The following is a 23,221-nucleotide window of genomic DNA, read 5'->3' on the forward strand; positions in this document are numbered from 1 at the left end:
TCGACTGTGTCCGTCCTATTTCCTGCACTTCTGTCCTTATCCATTCCACTCCCTCCCAGAACCACGGTAGGTCCCCTTGTCCTTACCTTCCACCCCACCAGCCTCCACATTCAACGTATCATCCTCCGCCACTTCCACCATCACCACAAACAACTTCCCCTCCCCTCCCCTTTCAGCCTTCCGAAGGGACCGCTCCCTCCAGGAAACCCTGGTCCGCTCTTCCATCACCCCCAACACTCGCTCTCCTCCCCACGGCACCTTCCCATGCGAGTGCAGGAGATGCAACACCTGCCCTTTCACCTCCTCCCTTCCCACCTTCCAGGGCCCCAAACATTCCTTCCAGGTGAAACAGCGATTTATTTGTAATAGCTTTGCTGAACACCTCCGCTCAGTCCACAAGCGTGACCCTGAGCTTCCGGTCGCTTGCCATTTTAATTCCCCGTCCCACTCCCACTCTGACCTCTCTGTCCTCGGCCTCTTACTCCGTTCCAATGAAACTCAACATAAGCTCGAGAAACAACACCTCATCTTTCGATCAGGCTCTTTACAACCTTCTGAACTCAACATTGATTTCAATAACTTCAGATCATAAACACTGATCACATTTTTTCGGACAGCAAGTGCTGATTGTGGTTCAAATTTTGCCATTTACAGCTCCTCGAGACCCATCTTTTGTTTCTTTACTTGTCCCATTACCACCCTCCTTGCCTTGCACCATCACCCCTTTTTTTATTTAATCACTCCTGCCCTCCACCCTATCAGAGACCTTCCCTTTTGTTCTTTCCTCCCCTCCCCTTCCTCCCCCATCCCTTTTCCTGACGCTGGACTTGCTTAAAAACTGTTTAATCTTCAACTTTTTCCATTTCTGACCAACGGTCATCGACCTGAAAAGTTAACTCTGTTTCTCTCTCCACAGACGCTGCCTGACTTGCTGATTATTTACAGCATTTTCTGGTTTTATTTCAGATTTCCAGCATCCGCAGTATTTTGCTTCTAATATCTCCTTCTGTGGCTCGGTGTCAAATATTGTTTAAAAACGCTCCTGTGAAGCGCCTTGGGACGTTTCGCTACGTAAATAGTTCGGGCAAAAACTCACTGACTGACGTGTGCCGCCGTGATCGTATAGTGGTTAGTACTCTGCGTTGTGGCCGCAGCAACCTCGGTTCGAATCCGAGTCACGGCATAGTGTGCGCTGCTTCTTTTATTCTCTCCCGCGCTTGCGAATATAATGCAACAATTTCTCAATATTGAACACATGAGAAAAACATTTTTTGTTGGTGGCGAAAACCTATTTATTCCATCAAATCCCAGCACTCTCACATGCCTGTACTTGATGTTCCACAGTTCAAACCCACCTCTTCTCCCAGCTTTTTCTTCCTTCCACAGTCAATAGGCCGCCTTTCCTTTCCTCCTCCCATTTCATGAACACTTTCCTGCGGCATTGCCGACTCTAACATTCACTTTCACGATCTCACGCCTTTAAGTTTGTTCTGCTCCGAACGCTGTTTCTATTGGGCACATGTCCCATTCACACCAATGTTCATTTGTGCCGTGAAACCAGTCGACACATTTCGATCTGCGTGACCGCTCGACAGACAAACACGACGAAAGCAGGGCTGGTCTCTGGAAAGACAGCCGCCCGAATGTTCACGCAATTTACTTGGGGAATCTTGTGATCCAGGGGATGGTAACTGAAGAACTGGTTTTTGTTTTGATGCTTGTTGGCTCTTTTCTCTCAGCAGTTGAGTTGCGTGAGTGATGGGCAGCGCTGCAGAGCTGCGAATGGCGGTTGAAAGGTGCACATTTGGCAAGTTGGGGCGGTGCAGTAAGATCGGAAGTGTTCCGCCTTGATCTTAATAGTTCTGTTGAAGCGTGCGATTGAATCGAGTAGAGGATAAATGTAAAGAGCGCCTGTGGGGGAAAATGAGCGATTACAGGCCATGAGCGAAAGGTCTTTCAAATTCTCGTGGCGCAGGACGCTGTGTGCGGAAACGGCAGATTTTAAAGCGCGTGTGTCGGAAAGTAAAGTGCGATCTTGTGTGTGAGAAGAGCACAAGAAAGTTGTGCTTGAAGCTGCGCCCTTGAGGCAAGTTGCAGGTTGTCAGGAAAACTGCTAGAGTGAAAGCTCAAAAATAAACCCAGAAACCGCTGGCAACACTCAGCAGGTCAGGTAGTATCTGTGGGGAGATACTCAAGTATTTATCCAATTCTCCTTTTAAAGTTACGATTGAATCGAGCTCCACCATCCTTTAAGGCAGTGCGTTCCAGATCATAACAATTCGCTGTGTCAAAAAAATCTCCTTATTTCCCTTCTAGTTCTTTTACCAATTATCTTAAATCTGCGTCCGTTGGTTGCCGACCCTCCCGCCAGTGGGTGAAGTTTCTCCTTATTTACTCGATCAAAACCCCTCTTAATTTTGAACACGTGGATTACTTCTACCCTTAACCTTCATTGCTCGAAGCAGAACAATCCCAGGTTCTCGAGTCTCTCCACACAACTAAACCCCACCCCTGATATAATTCTGGTAAATCTCTCCATCCTCTCCAAGACCTTGACATCGTTAATAAATGATCGTGCCCAGAATTGGACACAATACTTCAGATGAGGCCTGAACAATGATTGAAAACGTTTAACATCACTTCCTTGCTTTTGTACTCGATTTCTCTATTATTAAGCCAAGGAAACATATGCTGTTTTAACGGCTTGAACAAATTGTGCTGCCACATTCAAAGATGTTGATGAAAATTACCAGGAACACATTGAGTCAGCTCACTCGGCTCAGGCCCTGGACTGAGCCTCGGCTTTTCTTGCTCCGTGGCTCAGTAGCACACCTCGTGAGATCAGCTAACTCAGTACCGGCTGGAGATGCTGCCTGACCTGCTGAGTGTTTCCCGCATTTTCTGTTTTTATTATTGATATAACCTGAGCTCTGTCGAGCGTTTGTTGGTCGATTCACTGATAAAGCTGGGAATTGAGGGGAAGCTGGTTCATGGCGAACCCCAGCTCTGAATCCCCCCGGCAGAGAGTTCAAGGAATGTTTAATATAAATGAGATTCACCGACAGTATCAGAAAATCTCTCCTTGATGGTCGGTCTCATTCTCCCGAAGTGAGGAATGAGCGGGAGGGGCAATTCCACCCGGGGTTATATTTTATTCCAACAGGATGACCCAAAGGCCAGTTTGATGTGGGGCCGAAATAGCTCAGTTGGGAGAGCGTTAGACTGAAGATCTAAAGATCCCGGGTTTCAGCAGTTTTGGGTTATTTTGTTTCTTCTTCTTTGGGCCGATTCTCAAACATTTATTTGCACTGACATTTTTACCCGACACTGAACGGTTGGGGATGGAATAGAGAGACATCAAGGATGTCTGTATTTAGCTTTTATTTCTCTATTTCCTTCTGCCTTTCTCTCTGGATTTTGTCTCTCTCGGTGCCCGATGAACATTTGATTTGATGCATTTGTCCTAAACTGATGCCTTTTCCACATCTCAGGGCGGTCAGACACGCTCTGTCTGTCTGTTACTGATTGTGACCATTAACGGGAACAGGCCGCGAGTTAAACATTTATCAGCAAACCGCCAGAGAGATAACACAGCGGGAATAAAACACATTGCCTCACATTGTTAGACACCGAGTGACACAGATTGTAATGTGTGTCAGTAAACAGACCCGGAAAACAGAGTCCGAGAAAGGAAAGAAATAGAGAGATTGAAAAGAGTCATAAGAAGCAAGAAAACCCTTTCTCCACCCCAACAACAACAACAACTTGCATTTATATCGCGCCTTTAACGGAGTAAAACGTCCTAAGGCGCTTCACAGGAGCGATTATCAAACAAAATGTGACACGGAGCCACATAAGGAGATATTGGGACAGGTGAGGTAGGTTTTAAGTGACTTAAGGGAGGAGAGAGAGGTAGCGAGGCGGGGAGGTTTAGGGAGGGAAATCCAGAGCTTTGGGCCCAGTCGGTTGAAGGCACGGCCGCCAATGGTGGAGCGATGAAAATCGTGGATGCGCAAGAGGCCTGAATTGGAGGAGCTCAGAGATCTCGGAGGGTTGTCGGGGTGGAGGAGGTTACAGAGATAGGGAGGGGCGAGGTCATGGAGGGAATTGAACACGAGGATGAGAATTTAAAATTTGAGATGTTGGTGGACTGGGAGCCAATGTAGGTCAGCGAGCAGAGGGGTTCTCCTCCTGAACGGTGGTTTGAATGTTTGGGGGGCGGGGCTGTGATAAATATCGAGATTTAATATAATGATCCCACTTTTCAACTACCCCGAATTATTACAATGCTGACCTGGAACAATCTAGAACATACCGCAAAACAAGACATTAAGTTCAATGGTTACTTGTGCGAGGATTTTAAAAGATTCTTCTACGAAGGAGAAGGCTCAAGAAACGGACTGTGAACATTTCATGATGGTCTATTTATTTGTGGCCAGAGAGAGGGATGGAGTCGGTGACGAGGGAACGGAGTTTGTGCCAATATTTAGTTGGAGGAATGTTTTTCTCATCCATTACTGGATGTTGAAAAAGCAGTGTGAGAAATCAGAGACAGTGGGGGGGTCGAGACAGGTGGTGAGGTCGAGGTGGGTGTTATCAGCGTACATGTAGAACCTGACATTATGTTTTCGGATGATATCGCAAGAGGCAGCATGTGGATGAGAAATAGGTGGGAGTCAAGGATAGATCCTTAGAGAACTCCAGAGGTAATGGTGCAGGAACGGGAAGAGAAGCCATTCCATTTGATTCCCTGGCTACGATTGGAGAGATAGGAATGGAACCAGACGAGCTCAGTTTCACCCAGCTGGAAGACGGAGGAGAGACACTGGAGGAGGATGGTGTGGTCAACCATGTCAAAGGCTGCAGACAGGTCGAGAAGGATGAGGAGGGATAGTTCACCACGGTCACAGTCACAGAGGACGTAAATTGTGACTTTGATAAGGGTCTTTTCAGTATTGTGGCAGGGGCGGAAAACTGATTGGAGGGATTCAAACATGCAATTGCGGTTGAAATGGGCACGGGTTTGGGAGGCGACAACACGTTCAAGGACTTTGGAGAGGAAAGGGAGGTTGGAGATGGGCATTATCGACCTGGATCTGCACTTTCATGGAATATATATTTGAAACGCGAGGTCTCTATGTTCATTCACAGCGTCTGTGCCGTTCTGTTGAGTGTGCACTTCCATTCCTTGTTTTTCCTCATAAAATATATTATCTCATAATTTCCACATTAAATTCAATTTATCAACTGTCTGCACCTTCTATTAACTTGTCTATAGTAGAATTACATAGAATTTACAGCACAGAAACGGTCCATTCTGCCCAAATGTTCCATGACTGTGTTCATGCTCCACATTCCCACCCTTCTTCACCGCACCCTATCAACATATCCTCTATTCCTTTCTCCCTCATGTGTTTGTCTAGTTTTCCCTAAATGCAGATATGCTGGTATCCTCAACTATTCCTTGTGGTACCGAGTTCCACATTCTAAGAACATAAGAAATAGGAACGGGAGGAGGCCATGCGGCCCCTCGAGCCTGCTCCACCATTCACTCAGATCATGGCTGATCTTCGACCTCAACTCCACATTCCCCACCCGATCCACATGTCCCTTGATTCCCTTAGAGTGCAAAAATCTATCGATCTCAGACTTGAATACACTCAATATCCACAGCCCTCTGGGATAGAGAATTCCAAAGATTCACAACCCTCTGAATGAAGAAAGTCGTCCTCACCTCAGTCCTAAATGGTTGATCCTTTACCCTGAGACTAAGACCCCTAGTTGTGGATTCCACAGCCGGGGGAAACAGCCTCTCAGCATCTACCCTGTCGATCCGTCTCAGAATTTTTCATGTTTCAATGAGATCACCTCTCATTCTTCTTAACTCCAGCGAGTATAGGCCCATTCTACGCAATCTCCACTCATAGGACAACCCTCTCATCCCAGGAATTAATCTAGTGAACCTTCATTGCACCACAACTAAGGCATGTATGTCCTTTCTTAGATAAGGAAACCAAAGCTGCACACAATGCCCCAGGTGTGGTCTCACCAAAGCCCTGTATAATTGCAACAAGACTTCCTTACTCTTGTACTCCAACCCCCTTGCAATAAAGGCCAACATACCATTTGCCTTCCTAATTGCTTGCTGTACCTGCATGTTAACTTCTTGTATTTCATGTACAAGACAGCAAAATGAACATCAACATGGAAACATGGATAATTTATGGCACAGATGGAGGCCATTCAGGCCATCATGTCTCTACAGGTCGTAAAAGAGCCACCCCGCCTAATCCCACTTTCCAGCACTTGGTCCGTAGCCCTTTAGGTTACGGCAATTCAAGTGCATATCCAAGTACTTTTTAAATGTGATGATGGTTTCTGCCTCTACCACCCTTTCACGAAGTGAGTTCCAGAACCCCACCACCCTCTGAGTGAATTTTGTTTTCCTCAGTTTATCTCTAATCCTCCGACCAATCCCCTGCTAAATGGGCCCTCTGCTAAGGGAAATAGGTCCTTCCTGTCCATTCTATCCAGGCCCCTCATAATTTTATACACCTCAATGAAACCACACCTCAGGCTCCTCTGTTCCAAAGAAAACAACCCCAGCCTGTCCAATCTTTCCTCATAGCTAAAATTCTCCAGTCCTGACAACATCCTCATAAATCTCCTTTGTACCCTCTCAAGTGCAATCACATCTTTGCTGTAATGTGGTGACCACAACTGTGCACAGCACTCAAGCTGTGGCCTAACTAGTGTTTTATACAGTTCTAGCATAACTTCCCTGCTCTAATATTCTATGCCTCGGCTAATAAAGGAAAGTATCCCGTATGACTCCTTGACCAACTTATCTCCCTGTCCTGCTACCTTCAGGGATCAGTGGACACGCACTCCAAGGTCTCTCTCTCCCTCCACACCTCTCAGTATTCTCCCATTTATTGTGTATTCCCTTGCCTTGTTTGACCTCCCCAAATGCATTACCTCACACGTTTCTGGATTGAATTCCATTTGCCACTTGTCTGCCCTCCTGACCAGTCCACTGATATCTTTCTGCATTCCACAGCTTTCGTCCTCACTATTAACCACACGGCCAATGTTTGTATCATCTGCCAACTTCTTAATCATGCCCGCTACATTTAAGTCTAAATCATTAATATATACCACAAAAAGCAAGGGACCTCGTACTGAGCCCTGCGAACCCCAATGGAAACAGCCTTCCAGTCACAATCCGTCAACCCTTTGCTTCCTGCCACTCAGCGAATTTTGGATCCAATTTGCCACTTTCCCTTGGACCCCATGGGCTTTAATTTTTTTGACTAGTCTGCAATGTGGGACCTTGTCAAAAGCCTTGCTAAAATCCATGTGGACGACGTCAAACACACGACCCTCGTCGACCCTCCTTGTCACCTCCTCAAAAAATTCAATCAAGTCAGTCAGACAAGACCTTCCCTTAACAAATCCATGTTGACTGTCCTTGATTAATCCGTGCCTTTCGAAATGACGGTTCATGCTGTCTCTCAGAATTGATTCCAATAATTTGCCCACCACCGAGGTTAGACTGACTGGCCTGTATTTACTGGGTCTGTCCTTTTCTCCATTTTTAAAGAACGGCCAACTTTAGCAGTCCTCCAATCCTCCGACACCATGCCTGTAGCCAGGGACGATTGGAAAATGTTGGTCAGAGCCTCCCTTATTTCCTCCCTTGCTTCTTTCAACAGCCTGTGATACATTTCATCCGAGCCTGGCAATTTATCTACTGTCAAAGATGCTAAACCCCTTAATACTTCCTCTCTCATTATGTTTATCCCATCCAATATTTCACATTCCTCCTCCTTAACTACAATCTCTGCATCGTCCCCCTCTTTTGCGAAGACAGACGCAAATTATTCATTGAGAACCATTCCCACGTCTTCCACCTCCACGAATAGGTTATCTTTTTGGCCTCTAATAGGCCCTACTCTTTCCTTAGTTATCCTCTTGCTCTTTATGTATTTATATAACATTTTTGGGTTTTCCTTAATTTTACTTGCCAGTATTTTTTCATGCCCTCTCTTTGCTTTCCTAATTTCCTTTTTAATTTCACCAACGTTTAATTATTTCTCACCATTTAAAACATATTCTGTTCTTTTATTCTTCCCATCAAAGTGAATAACCTCGCATTTCCACACATTGTACTCCATTTGCCGCCTTCTTGCCCACTCACTTAACCTGTCTATATCCCTTTGCAGACACGTTGTGTCCTCCTCACAGTTTACTTTCCCATCTTGCTTTGTATCGTCAGCAAACTTGGACACATTGCACTCGGTCCCTTCATCCAAGTCGTTAATACAGATTGAAAATAGCTGACGCCCAAAAACGGCCGGCATTGCTCTCTGTTCAGTCAAGAGGAACTTCCCTGCCTGGAAATTCGTCCCAGCCTTGTTGAGGTGCAACACGTCCATCTTGTGCAGGTCTTTAATATTAATCAATACACAATGAGGCCCTGGGAAAGCGAATATCTCTCCACAGATGTTGCCTGATCTGTTGAGTGTTGCCAGTAGTTTCTGAGTTTATTTTCGAGCTTTCACTGCAGCAGTTTTCCTGACAATCTGCAACTTGCCTCAAGGGCGCAGCTTCAAGAACAACTTTCTTGGGCTCTTCTCACACACAAGATCGCACTTTACTTTCCGACACACGCGCTTTAAAATCTGCCGTTTCCACACACAGCGTCCTGCGCCACGAGAATTTGAAAGATCTTTCGCTCATGGCCTGTAATCGCTCCTTTTTCGCCACAGGCGCTCTTTACATTTATCCTCTACTCGATTCAATCACAAATTTCAACAGAACTATTAAGATCAAGGCGGAACACTTCCGATCTTACTGCACCGCCCCAACTTGCCAAATGTGCACCTTTCAACCGCCATTCGCAGCTCTGCAGCGCTGCCCGTCACTCACGCAACTCAACTGCTGAGAGAAAAGAGCCAACAAACATCAGAAGAAAAACCAGTTCTTCAGTTACCATCCCCTGGATCACAAGATTCCACAAGTAAATTTCGTGAACATCCGGGTGGCTGTCTTTCCAGAGACCAGCCCTGCTTTCGTCGTGTTTGTCTGTCGAGCGGTCACGCAGATCGAAATGTATCGACTGGTTTCAAGGCACAAATAAACATTGGTGTGAATGGGACATGTGCCCAATAGAAACAGCGGTCGGAGCAGAACAAACTTAAAGGCGTGAGATCGTGAAAGTGAATGTTGGAGTCGGCAATGGAGCAGGAAAGTGTCCATGAAATGGAAGGAGGAAAGTCAAGCCGGCCTATTGACTGTGGAAGGAAGAAAAAGCTGGGAGAAGAGGCGGGTTTGAACTGTGGAACATTAAGTACAGGCATGTGAGAGTGCTGGGATTTGATGGAATATTAGATTTGCTTTCACGTATCAAAGATGACTGCATTCTATTAGCATGAGAGGCAGAAGACAAAAGAAGCAGCGCACAACACAGAGTACGAACCACTATACGATCACGGCACCACATCCCACCTGTGCAAACGTAGTCTGTACTATTTACCTTTAACGTAGCAAAACGTCCCAAGGCGCTTCACAGCAGCGTATTTAAACAAAATTTGACACCGAGCCACATGCGGAGATATTAGAAGCAAAATACTGCAGATGCTGGAAATTTGAAATAAAAACAGAAAATGCTGTAAATAATCAGCAAGTCAGGCAGCGTCTGTGGAGAGAGAAACAGAGTTAACGTTTCAGGTCGATGATCCTTCGTCAGAAATGGAAAAGGTTGAAGATGAAACAGTTTTTAAGCAAGTACAGAGTCAGGAAAAGGGATGGGGGAGGAAGGGAAGGGGAGGAAATAACAAAAGGGAAGGTCTCTGATAGGGTGGAGGGCAGGAATGATTAAATGACAAAAGGGATGATGGTGCAAGTCAAGGAGGGTGGGAATGGGACAAGTAAAGAAACAAAAGATGGGTCAAGAGGAGCTGTAAATGGCAACATTAGAACCATAACCAGCACTTGATCTCCGAAAAAATGTGATCAGTGTTTATGATCTGAAGTTATTGAAATCCATGTTGAGTTCAGAAGGTTGTACAGAGCCTGATCGAAAGATGAGGTGCTGTTTCTCGAGCTTATGTTGAGCTTCATTGGAATGGAGTCGGAGGCCGAGGACAGAGAGGTCAGAGTGGGATTGGGACGGGGAATTAAAATGGCAACAGACCGGAAGCTCAGGTTCACGCTTGTGGACCGAGCGGAGGTGTTCAGCAAAGCTATTACAAATAAATCACTGTTTCACCTGGAAGGAATGTTTGGGGCCCTGGAAGGTGGGAAGGGAGGAGGTGAAAGGGCAGGTGTTGCATCTCCTGCGCTCGAGTCGGAAGGTACCGTGGGGAGGAGAGCGGGTGTTTGGGGTGATGGAAGAGTGGACCAGGGTGTTGTGGAGGGAGCGGTCCATTATGAAGGCTGAAAAGGGAGGGGAGGGGAAGATGTTTTTGATGGTGGCATCGCGCTTGTACGTGGAGGAAATGGCGGAGGTTCATACATTGAATGTGGAGGCTGGTGAGGTGGAAGGTAAGGACAAGGGGGACCCTATCATGGTTCTGGGAGGGAGGGAGGGGAAGAGGCAAGGGCAGAAGTGGAGTCAATAGGACCGACACAGTCGAGGGCCCAGTCAACTGCAGTGGAGGGGAATCCTCGATTGAGGAAAAAGGAAGACAGATCGGAAGCATTTGTGTGGATGGTGGCATCATCAGAACAGACACGACGGAGATGGAGAAACTGGGAGAACAGAATAGAGTCCTTACAGGAAGCGGGGTGGGATGAAGTGTAATCAAGGTAGCTGTTGGGGTCGGTGGCCTTATAACAGATATTGGTTGACAGACCATCCCCGGAAATGGAGATAGAGAAGTCGAGGAAGGGAATGGAAGGTTCAGAGATGGACCGTGTGAAGGCGAGGGGAGGGTGGAAATTGGAAGCGAACTTGATTGGGGCGAGAGCAGGAAGTGACATCGATGTACCAGAAAAAGAGGTGAGGGGAACAGAGTAGTACTGGAACAAAGAATCTTCCACGTATCCCCCAGAAAAAGTCAGGCATAGCTCGGACCCACATGAGTTCCCATAGTGACATCTTTCATTTGGAGAAAGTGAGTGGAGTCAAAGGAGAAGTTGTCCAAAGTAAGAACAAGTTCAGCCAGACGGAGGAGAGTGGTGGAGGATGGGGATAGGTTGGGCCTTCGTTCATGGAATAGGCGGAGGGCCCGCAGGCCGTCCTGTTGTGGGGGGTGGGGGGGGCTGGTGGTGGTGGAGGTGTAGACGGACTGGAAGTCCATGGTGAAAAGGAGACAGTTCGGGCCGGGGAACTGGAAATTGTTCAAGTGACGCATGGAGTTGTAAGATTCGTGGATATAGGTCGGAATAGACTGGACGAGGGGAGAGAAAGTAGAGTCAAACTAGGAAGAAATAATTATCCGGGGGCACGAACAGGCTGAGACGATGGATCTCATGGGTCTGTTCTGCATGTGGATCTTGGAAGGAGTTAGAAGCGGGGTTGGGGGACAATGAGGTGGAGGCCTTGGGGAGGAAGATCTCCAGAGGAGATGAGGTCATTGACGGTCTGGGAAACTATGGCTTGATGTTCGGTGGTGGGATCACGCTCCAAAGGAAGGTAGGAGGAGGTATCGGAGAGTTGGCGTTCAGCCGCCGCTAGGTAGAGGTCTGTTCGCCTCACAACAACAAGAGCGCCGCCATTGTCAGCAGGTTTAATGACAATGTCAGGGTTGGACCTGAGAGAACGGAGTGCTGCGAGTTCAGAGGGAGGGAGGTCAGAGTGAGTGAGGGGAGTAAAGAAATTGAGACGGCCGATGTCACGCTGGCAGTTCCCAATGGAAAGATCAAGAGAGGGTAAGAGGATAGAGGGAGGGGTCCAGGTGGAATGAGAAATCTGAAGATGGGAGACAGGGTCCGCTGTGCGGGGGGAAGACTCCTGGACAAAGAAATGGGCGCGGAGGTGAAGGCGACGGAAGAAGAGCTCAGCATCGTGTCGAGCTCGAAACCCATTGAGGTGTGGGCGTAAGGGGATGAAACTGAGGCTTTTACTGAGGACTGACGTTCGGGCTCAGAGAGGGTATGGTCAGAGGGAATGGTGAAAACACGACAAAGAGATTGGAGGGAGGGGTGGGGTCAGAGGAAAGTGAAGGGGAAGAAGGATCGGGAGGGGTGTTGGTATCTAAGAGTTGTTGAAACTTGTGGTCCTTGACACCTAAAAGGAAGAAAAAAGTTTTTTGTTGAAGCTCCGGATGAGGCGAAGGATGAAATGGAACTGCGGACCAGGACAGCTCTGAAGTAGAGAGAGTCGGTGCTGCTGAAGACAGAGTGTTTGATCAGGTTTCTACTAAAACTCACTTTCACAGACACATCTCCTTCCTCAGCAACTGTGTCCGGCTCCGACTTATTCCACGTGGATTCCAACTTAAATTCCACCCTTCATGTTTCGGATCCGCCCATGATTCCAGATATCTCCATGATATTCAGCGTTCCTCCAACCACTGCTCCCGCCGCTTCCTGAGATCCACGCTCAACGCCACGCACCGTCACATGCTCACTCTCGACCTCTCTCTCCACGCATGGTTTTTATCCCATCCGCGCCATTATTGCATTTACCGTTTGATGTGTTGGTTCCTTCATTATATTCATCCAGAAGTCCTGGGTTTCAGTCCAATCCGAAGCCACTGTGGATGAATTTTGCATTGCTCGCTGAACTCTGCTCAAATCAGCAAAGTCCTGATTGGCGGCCGGAGGTGTTGCGAGTGTAAGATGTGAATAACGTGAAGTATCAGTCAAAGTTCACAATTTCTGTTTAATCTTCAACCTTTTCCAGTTCTGACGACGGATCATCGACCTGAAACGTTAACTCTGTTTCTCTCTCCACAGATGCTGCCTGACTTGCTGATTATTTACAACATTTTCTGTTTTTTTTTTCAAATTTCCAGCATCGGCAGTATTTTGCTTCCAATATCTCCTTCTGTGGTTGTGTCAAATTTTGTTTGAAAACGTGACTGTGAAGCCCCTTGGGATCTTTTGCTACCTTAAAGGAGCTTTATAAATACTACAGGCCGAGCAGTTCTAGCTGTGGTGTGGTGCCGTGATCGTATAGTGGTTAGTACTCTGCGTTGTGGCCGCAGCAACCTCGGTTCGAATCCGAGTCACGGCATAGTTTTTGTCTTCTGCCTCTCTTGCTCATCGAATGCAGTAATATTTCAATCTTTAACACATGGAATAAAACCAAATATTCCATCAAATCCCAGCACTCTCACATGCCTGTACTTCATGTGCCGCAGTTCAAACCCGCCTGTTCTCCCAGCTTTTTCTTCCTTCCACAGTCAATAGGCCGCCTTTACTTTCCTCCTTCCATTTCATGGACACTTTCCTGCTCCATTGCCGACTCTAACATTCACTTTCACGATCTCACGCCTTTAAGTTTGTTCTGCTCCGACCGCTGTTTCTATTGGGCACATGTCCCATTCGCACCAATGTTCATTTGTGCCTTGAAATCAGTCGACACATTTCGATCTGCGTGACCGCTCGACAGACAAACACGACGAAAGCAGGGCTGGTCTCTGGAAAGACAGCCGCCCGAATGTTCACGAAATTCACTTGGGTGATCTTATGATCCAGGGGATGGTAACTGAAGAACTGGTTTTTGTTTTGATGCTTGTTGGCTCTTTTCTCTAAACAGTTGAGTTGCGTGAGTGATGGGCAGCGCGACAGAGCTGCGAATGGCGGTTGAAAGGTTCACATTTGGCAAGTTGGGGCGGTGCAGGAAGATCGGAAGTGTTCCGCCTTGATCTTAATAGTTCTGTTGAAGCGTGAGATTGAAGCGAGTCGAGGATAAATGTAAAGAGCGCCTGTGGGGAAAAAGGAGCGAGTACAGGCCATGAGCAGAAGGTCTTTCAAATTCTCGTGGCGCAGGACGCTGTGTGTGGAAACGGCAGATTTTAAACGCATGTGTCGGAAAGTAAAGTGCGATCTTGTGTGTGAGAAGAGCACAAGAAAGTTGTTCTTGAAGCTGCGCCCTTGAGGCAAGTTGCAGGTTGTCAGGAAAACTGCTCCAGTGAAAGCACAAAAATAAACCCTGAAACTGCTGTCAACACTCAGCAGGTCAGGTCGTATCTGTGGAGAGATACTCGCTTTCCCAGGGCCTCATTGTGCATTGATTAATATTAAACACCTGCACAAGATGGACGTGTTGCACCTCAACAAGGCTGGGACCAATTTCCAGGCAGGGAAGTTCCTCTTGACTGAACAGAGAGCAATGCCGGCCGTTTTTGGGCGTCAGCTATTTTCAATCTGTATTAACGACTTAAATGAAGGGACCGAGTGCAATGTGTCCAAGTTTGCTGACGATACAAAGATAGACAGGAAAGTAAGCTGTGAGGAGGACACAAAGTCTCTGCAAAGGGATATAGACAGGTTAAGTGAGTGGGCAAGAAGGTGGCAGATGGAGTATAATGTGTGGAAATGTGAGGTTATTCACTTTGATGGGAAGAATAAAAGATCAGAATATGTTTTAAATGGTGAGAAATCATTAAACGTTGGTGAAATTAAAAAGGAAAATAGGAAAGCAAAGAGAGGGCATGAAAAAATAGGCCTCTTGCGCATCCACGATTTTCATCGCTCCACCATTGGCGGCCGTGCCTTCAACCGACTGGGCCCAAAGCTCTGGATTTCCCTCCATAAACCTCCCCGCCTCTCCACCTCTCTCTCCTCCCTTAAGACACTTAAAACCTACCTCACCTGTCCCAATATCTCCTTATGTGGCTCCGTGTCACATTTTGTTTGATAATCGCTCCTGTGAAGCGCCTTGGGACGTTTTACTCCGTTAAAGGCGCGATATAAATGCAAGTTGTTGTTGTTGTTGGGGTGGAGAAAGGGTTTTCTTTCTTTTTATGACTCTTTTCTATCTCTCTATTTCTTTCCTTTCTCGGACTCTGTTTTCCGGGTCTGTTTACTGACACACATTACAATCTGTGTCACTCGGTGTCTAACAATGTGAGGCAATGTGTTTTATTCCCGCTGTGTTATCTCTCTGGCGGTTTGCTGATAAATGTTCAACTCGCGGCCTGTTCCCGTTAATGGTCACAAGCAGTAACAGGCAGACAGAGCGTGTCTGACCGCCCTGAGATGTGGAAAAGGCATCAGTTTAGGACAAATGCATCAAATCAAATGTTCATCGAGCACCGAGAGAGACAAAAACCAGAGAGAAAGGCAGAAGGAAATTGAGAAAAAAAAGCTAAATACAGACATCCTTGATGTCTCTCTATTCCATCCCCAACCGTTCAGTGTCGGGTAAAAATGTCAGTGCAAATAAATGTTTGAGAATCGGCCCAAAGAAGAAGAAACAAAATAACAGAAAACTGCTGAAACCCGGGATCGAACCAGGAACCTTTAGATTTTCTGTTGAACGCTCGCTCAATTGAGCTGTTTCAGCCCCACTGTGAACTGCACTTTGAGACTTCCTCTTGGACTAAAATATAACCCCGGGTGGAATTGCCCCTCCCGCTCATTCCTCACTTCGGGAGAATGAGACCGACCATCAAGGAGAGATTTTCTGATACTGTCGTTGAATCTCATTTATATTAAACATTCCTTGAACTCTCTGCCGTTGGGATTCAGAGCTGGGGTTCGCCATGAACCAGCTTCCCCTCAATTCCCAGCTTTATCAGTGAATCGACCAATGAACGCTCGAGAGAGCTCAGGTTATATTAATAATAAAAACAGAAAATGCGGGAAACACTCAGCAGGTCAGGCAGCATCTGTGGAGAGAGAAACATCCTTTCAGGCCGATGACCTTTCATCAGAACTCTCTCCACACATGCTGCCTGACCTGCTGAGTATTTCCAGCATTTTCTGTTTTTACTTCAGATTTCCATCATCTGCAGTATTTTTCTTTTGTTTTACAGCTTGTATTAATGTTCTGCTGATGATATCTTAATATTATCTTATTTTTGGCCACTTTAATTAAGTTCACGGACAAATTCTTCCATCATCCCTTCTCCCACATCACTTCTCTCTCTCATTCATTCTTTTCTCCTTTCAATCCAGAAGAGGGCGGGAATCAGAGCTCACCCCCCGAACCCTCCGCACACAGACCCCCGTCTACCACTCCGTGTGATCCAAGAGACAATTCAATACATTACACTCTGTAAAACACTGAAAGCTGACACACCAGGGGAGATCGCACGGTGTTGCACACGGAGTGAAATGAACTGAAGTGTTTATGAAAAGTTACAGATCACAACACGTGTCTCTGTCTCTCTCCGCCATCCCGGCCTGTGCTGTGTTATTCGTTCTCACCCAATGTGTTACTGGTAATTTTGTGGAAGTGCATGACGGGATACTTGACCATATTAACTCTTCATTAACTCACATGATAGGATTAGCCACAAACACAAAGTAAGCACAATTGTTTAATTGCGTTTGAGCCTTGGTATGTTGATAATTAGGCCTAGCACAGCCAGGCCTTCCTTGAGAGAAGGACAGAATATAATAATAATAGAGTTGATGAATGGCCATGAAGCCTTGAGACTGGCTCCAGCCTTACTGATAACAAGGAACAGGAATGCAGAGAGAAAGAAAATAGCTGACATCTGCTCAGGCCTACGTGATGTCCATGGATGTTCGGCGGCTGGCTCACTACTTGATTGACCAACTACCTGAGCCAATAAAGAATGTACGTGTACGCCCATATTCTGTAACAGGTGGGCGTTGCCTCATGAATTGTATAAACATGAACTGATTCATTGACTCGGCGAAGTTCCACCCTCAACCATTGTTTGAGGTGCACATCCACTTGTATACAAGTTGGGGTTCAATAAAGTTTCTCCTTGTACTACTTGTTTGGGTGTTAATGCATTTGTATAGTGTTAAGTTTCGACAGTTTTCATCAACATCTTTGAATGTGGCAGCACAAGTTGGTGAAACCGTTAAAACAGCATCCGGTTCCTTGGCTTAATAATAGAGAAATAGAGCACAAAAGCAAGGAAGTTATGTTAAACGTTTATAAATCATTGTTCAGGCCTCATCTGAAGTATTGTGTCCAATTCTGGGCACTATAATTTATTAAGAATGTCAAGGTCTTGGAGAGGATGGAGAGGAGATTTACAAGAAATATACCAGGGATGGGGTTTAGTTGTGTGGAGAGACTCGAGAACCTGGGATTGTTCTGCTTCGAGCAAAGAAGGTTAAGGGGAGAAGTAATCCACGTGTTCAAAATTAAGAGGGGTTTTGATCGAGTAAATAAGGAGAAACTTCACCCACTGGCGGGAGGGTCGGCAACCAACGGACGCAGATTTAAGATAATTGGCAAAAGAACGAGAGGGAAATAAGCAGGTTTTTTTACACAGCAAATTGTTATGATCTGGAACACACTGCCTTAAAGGATGGTGGAGCTCGATTCAATCGTAACTTTAAAAGGAGAATTGGATAAATACTTGAGTATCTCTCCACAGATACTATCTGACCTGCTGATTGTTGCCAGCAGTTTCTGGGTTTATTTTTGTGCTTTCACTATCGCAGTTTTCCTGACAACCTGCAACTTGCCTCAAGGGCGCAGATTCAAGCACAACTTTCTTGTGCTCTTCTCACACACAAGATCGCACTTTACTTTCCAACACACGCGCTTTAAAATCTGCCGTTTCCGCACACAGCGTCCTGCGCCACGAGAATTTGAAAGACCTTCCGCTCATGGCCTGTAATCGCTCCTTTTTCCCCACAGGCGCTCTTTACATTTATCCTCTACTCGATTCAATCGCACGTTTCAACAGAACTATTAAGATGAAGGCGGAACACTTCCGATCTTACTGCACCGCCCCAACTTGCCAAATGTGAACCTTTCAACCGCCATTCGCAGCTCTGTTGCGCTGCCCGTCACTCACGCACATCAACTGCTGAGAGAAAAGAGCCAACAAGCATCAAAACAAAAACCAGTTCTTCAGTTACCATCCCCTGGATCACAAGATTCCCCAAGTAAATTTCGTGAACAATCGGGCGGCTGTCTTTCCAGAGACCAGCCCTGCTTTCGTCGTGTTTGTCTGTCGAGCGGTCACGCAGATCGAAATGTGTCGACTGATTTCAAGGCACAAATGAACATTGGTGTGAATGGGACATGTGCCCAATAGAAAAAGCGGTCGGAGCAGAACAAACTTAAAGGAGTGAGATCGTGATAGTGAATGTTAGAGTCGGCAATGGAGCAGGAAAGTGTCCATGAAATGGAAGGAGGAAAGGAAAGGCGGCCTATTGACTGTGGAAGGAAGAAAAAGCTGGGAGAAGAGGCGGGTTTGAACTGTGGAACATCAAGTCCAGGCATGTGAGAGAGGTGGGATTTGACGGAATTGAAAGGTTTTCACCAAAACATTTTTCTTTCATGTTCTGAAGATTGATTTCTTGCTGCATCCTCTCAGCACATGTGGGAAAGGAAAAAATCGGTAAATGAAACTCTGTGGAGACTCGGATTCGCTCCGATGTTACTGCGACCACAACGCAGAGTGTTAACCTCAAAACGATCACGACGCAGCACATGAGGTGTGGCAGTTGTGCCCCAACAACATTAATGGCACGCATGACACTGCTGAGAAAAGAAAGATTTTGGTGATGAGGCTAAAATGTTCAACAGCTCAGATTATGGCAGCGCAGAGACTGGAGCCTAAATCCAGCGCCTTGGACCGCCCTGCCACGCTACCGCATCACAAGAGTGTTGTCCAGAATCTCGGAACTGGTGATTGAAAAGCGGCTTTCCGACTCTGACCTTTGAGTCCAAGATTTTTGCCTTGAAAGAATCAAATAAAAGGGCTTTCTTTGCACTGTTCTTGCGACCAGGTGGCTGAGTGGTTGAGGTGATGGACTGCTGATCCATTGAGCTTTGCCAGCATGGTTTTGCATCCCAGCCGCGCCATTACTGCCTTTTTTTAATCGTTCATGGGATGTGGGCGTCGCTGGCGAGGCCACCATTTATTGCCCATCCCTAATTGCCCTTGAGAAGGTGGTGGTGAGCCGCCTTCTTGAACTGTTGCAGTCCATGTGGTGAAGGTTCTCCCACAGTGCTGTTAGGTAGGGAGTTCCAGGATTTTGACCCAGCGACGATGAAGGAACGGTGATATATTTCCAAGTCGGGATGGTGTGTGACTTGGAGGGGAACGTGCAGGTGGTGTTGTTCCCATGTGCCTGCTGCCCTTGTCCTTCTAGATGTTAGAGGTCGTGGGTTTGGGAGGTGCTGTCGAAGAAGCCTTGGCGAGTTGCTGCAGTGCATCCTGTGGATGGTACACACTGCAGCCACAGTGCGCCGGTGGTGAAGGGAGTGAATGTTTAGGGTGGTGGATGGGGTGCCGAACAAGTGGGCTACTTTTTCCTGGATGGTGTCGAGCTTCTTGAATGTTGTTGGAGCTGCACTCATCCAGGCAACTGGAGAGTATTCTATCACACTCCTGACTTGTGCCTTGTAGATGGTGGAAAGGCTTTGGGGAGTCCGGAGGTGGGTCACTCACCACAGAATACCCAGCTTCTGGCCTACTCGTGTAGCCACAGTATTTATATGGCTGGTCCAGTTCAGTTTCTGGTCAATGGTGACACCCAGGATGTTGATGGTGGGGGATTCGGCGATGGTAGTGCCGTTGAATGTCAAGGGGAGGTGGTCAGACTCTCTCTTGTTGGAGATTGTCATTGCCTGGCAATTGTCTGGCATCAATGTTACTTGCCACTTATGAGCCCAAGCCTGGATATTGTCCAGGTCTTGCTGCATGTGGGCACGGACTGCTTCTTATCTGTGGGGTTGCGAATGGAACTGAACACTGCGCAATCATCAGCAAACATCCCCATTTCTGACCTTATGATGGGGGAAAGCTCATTGATGAAGCAGCTGAATATGGTTGGGCCAAAGACACTGCCCTGAGGAACTCCTGCAGCAATGTCCTGGGGCTGAGATGATTGGCCTCCAACAACCACTACCATCTTCTTTTGTGCTCCTTCTGACTCCAGCCACTGGAGAGTTTTCCACTGAAGCGGCAGCTGAACGGATGGTCTCAATCTTTGTGACAAAATAGTCCAGGAGCTCCTCGCAAATTTTGTGGTGAGGGTGGAGGAGGCACGGGGTGCAAGAAGTCGGTTTGTGGTCGAGAAGAGATACCGGGGGTATCTTTGGATTCCTGGATAATCCTGGAATAATGAGCAGTTTTCTGTCTCTCTCTGTTTCGGGCTGGTGAATTAGCCCGGGTCTGTTCACAGGGCGATTCTGCGTTTTATTTCTTCCTCATTATTGTGGTTCTGATATCGAGATGAGGATTTTAAAATCTGCTCGGAGATCAGTGAAATTAAATCGTAGAAAGTGAAAAAGTCCGAGTCAGTTTTTCACTGTATTTTCTTCATTCGATGTTGCTGATAAATGAAAGTGAAGCTTCTCAAGGCAGACCTTCCCGTCGGGGAATTGCTCCCAGTCTCCAGGGTGATAGACACTGATACTCACCACGACACTAACGAGGAACTGGTGCCGGAAGGGGATGTACGTTCACCACAGATGCTTCACGTTTCAGGAAATCTGTTTGAGCTATTCTTTTGGTGACAGTTTGTTTAAATTTCCACGGACCACTGTTGAAAGAAGAATTACCGACCACTTTTCCATCTCATGTTGGATCATGATGTGGGGAGTGCGGGAGAGAGTGAGACAGAGAAAGACCGACTCAAGAAAACAAAGAAAATATGAGGCACAAACACAGACAGATAGACACAGACACGCATACACATGGAGTGACTCAGAAATATGGAGAGACAGAACATGGATAATTTGGCTGATTTTTGTTCTATTTCTGTCGTAGATTTCGAGGAATCTCAAAGATCAATGAGCATAAAACTCGAGGTGTTCAATGCCGTGGAATTTTAATTCACTTCAGAATTATTAATTCTACAAGAAACTTGTTGAATTTTGAAACGCAGAGATGAACACGTCGATAAATGACGGGATCTGAAGTCTGTCAGATTTGAACCTGCGCGAGGGAAATGAATGAAATTTTAATCTGTCACCTGAACCACGAGGAAGTCAAAATCACAATTGCTCTGCATCCAGTCCTCAAATAGTCTCCGTACATTAATATTCTGAAAGTGACAATCACCTGTTTTTTTTCGCTGTAGTTTTTTTTTAGGAAGAAGCTCGGCGAAGACATAAAATTAAAAGTTGGCGTCTTATAAATGCTTCCTCCCCGTCGGGGAATTAAACCCCGGACTGAGGCGGGGCAACTCACCACGAGAAGAGAGATAGAAAGAACGAAAGAAAGACAGAGTCAGTTGTCGTTGTCTAACAAAGAGATGGAAATGTAAAAGGTTCTTTCAAGAGTGGCCCGTGGAAAATGAAACAAACTATCATCAAATAAATAGTTAAAAGAAATGCACTGATACATGAAGCATGTCCAACACCATCTGGGATGAGTGCACGGTGGGTGCAGCAGTTCCTCGTTAGTATCGTGGTGAGTATCCCCGCCTGTCACGCGGGAGACCGGGGTTCAATTCCCCGACGGGGGGATTAAACTTCCGCCGCCTTTCGAAGCTTTTCTCTCATCCATTTCCAATATTGGATGCGGAATGGACAGTGTCAAACTGATTCGGAGTTTCCCACTTTCCCCAATTTAATTTCACTGATATTCCTGCGGTTTTAAAATCTGCTCTCAGCTTCACTCTTCACCTCGATGTTCGACTGGCTTCTGCGATGGTGGGGATTTCGGGAGGAGGCCGAGATGGATCATCCACTCGGCACTTCTGGCTGAAGACGGTTTCTAAAACTTTGCACTCAAGTGCTGGGCTTGACCATCATTGAGGATGGGGATGTTCATCGAGCATCTTCCCGTTAGTTGTTCAATTATCCACCATCATTCACAAATGGGTGTGGCAGGACTGCAGAGCTTTGATCTGATCCGTTGTTTGTGGGATCGCTTAGCTCTATCTGCAGCATGCTGCTTCCACTGTTTGTCAAGTCGTCCTGTGTTACTTTCATGTTATTGGTGTGTGTATGTTGGTCTGTATATGTCTGTGTGTGAGTGTTTTTGTAGCTAGAATGTGGGCCTCCATTGTTACAGCTTTTTTATTTTAACCTCTTGGGGCCGGGATTCCTGGGCCTTCTCCTTCACACCACATGAGAGGAGGCGAGAAGGCCCGAAACAGCAGGTAAATGCCTTTATAGCACAGCTGGTGGCCCGGAGGAGCAGGAGTGCTTTCCGCAGGCCCAACAAGCCAACCTGCCGTGATCCCATACAGATGATCGGCCGACCCCCTCCAAATCTCCGACACCCCTGCACGAACTACGAACCCCATGATCTCCGACCCCTGCAATGACTCCCGAACCCGACCCCCGATGACTGAGCCCTCCCTCCGATGACTGACCCACCCATGACCTCATGACCCCGTGACCCCCCTCCCCGATAAAATCATGCCCAATGAGTTTGATTCCCGTTGTGTTATCTCTCTGTCGGTTTGCTAATAAACGTTTAACTCGCGGCCTGTTCCCGTCAATGGTCACAAGTAGTAACAGACAGAGCGGGTCTGACCGCCCCGAGATGTGGAAAAGACATCAGTTTAGGACAAATGCCTCAAATCAAATGGTCTCCCGGCTCCGAGAGAGACAATTTCCAGAGAAAAAGGCAGAAGAGAATAGAGAAATAAAAGCTCAATAAAGACACTATCAATATTTCCCATTCTTGATGCCTGTCTATTTCTTCCCCAACCTTTCTGTGCCGGTTAAAATTTCAGTGTAAATAAATGCGAGAATCGACTCAAAGAACGAGAACCAAGCAACAAAAATTGCCGAATACAGAATCAAACCCAGAGACCTTTATATCTTCAATCTCACGCTCTCTAAACTCAACTTTTTCGGCTCCACTGGAAATTGGACTTTGTGACATCACCTTGGAGGAAAATATAAACCGGGTGGAATTTCCCCTCCCGCTCATTCCTCCCTCTGGGGGAATGGGACCCGGTCAGATCTCGGAGCTCAGGTTATGTTAATGTTCTGCTGATGACATCTGAATATTATCTTGTGTTTGGCCTCATTTAATCAGGTTCATGGGCACTTTCTTCCCTCATCCCTTCTCCCAAATCGTTTCTTCCCTGAAGCAATGTGGTGCAGCCGTGGCCAAATTTAACAGGAAAAGCCAATTATCGCCTGCTTCCCACAGGAGAAAAAGCTCACCCTGGAGATTCAAGCGGAGCAAAT

General features: G+C 46.7%; 1 protein-coding gene and 2 non-coding genes across 3 annotated transcripts in view; 2 read left to right on the forward strand and 1 right to left on the reverse strand.

The window, feature by feature from the left end:
• LOC137309988 (zona pellucida sperm-binding protein 3-like) overlaps positions 1-23,221 on the reverse strand; it is a 117,653-nt gene that overhangs the window by 29,663 nt on the left and 64,769 nt on the right. The window lies entirely within an intron of this gene.
• trnah-gug (transfer RNA histidin (anticodon GUG)) lies at positions 1,112-1,183 on the forward strand. The gene has a single exon. It is a non-coding gene; the product is annotated as a tRNA-His (tRNA).
• trnah-gug (transfer RNA histidin (anticodon GUG)) lies at positions 13,115-13,186 on the forward strand. The gene has a single exon. It is a non-coding gene; the product is annotated as a tRNA-His (tRNA).

The sequence above is a fragment of the Heptranchias perlo genome, unplaced genomic scaffold (genome assembly GCF_035084215.1).
Source record: "Heptranchias perlo isolate sHepPer1 unplaced genomic scaffold, sHepPer1.hap1 HAP1_SCAFFOLD_199, whole genome shotgun sequence".
NCBI lineage: Eukaryota > Metazoa > Chordata > Chondrichthyes > Hexanchiformes > Hexanchidae > Heptranchias > Heptranchias perlo.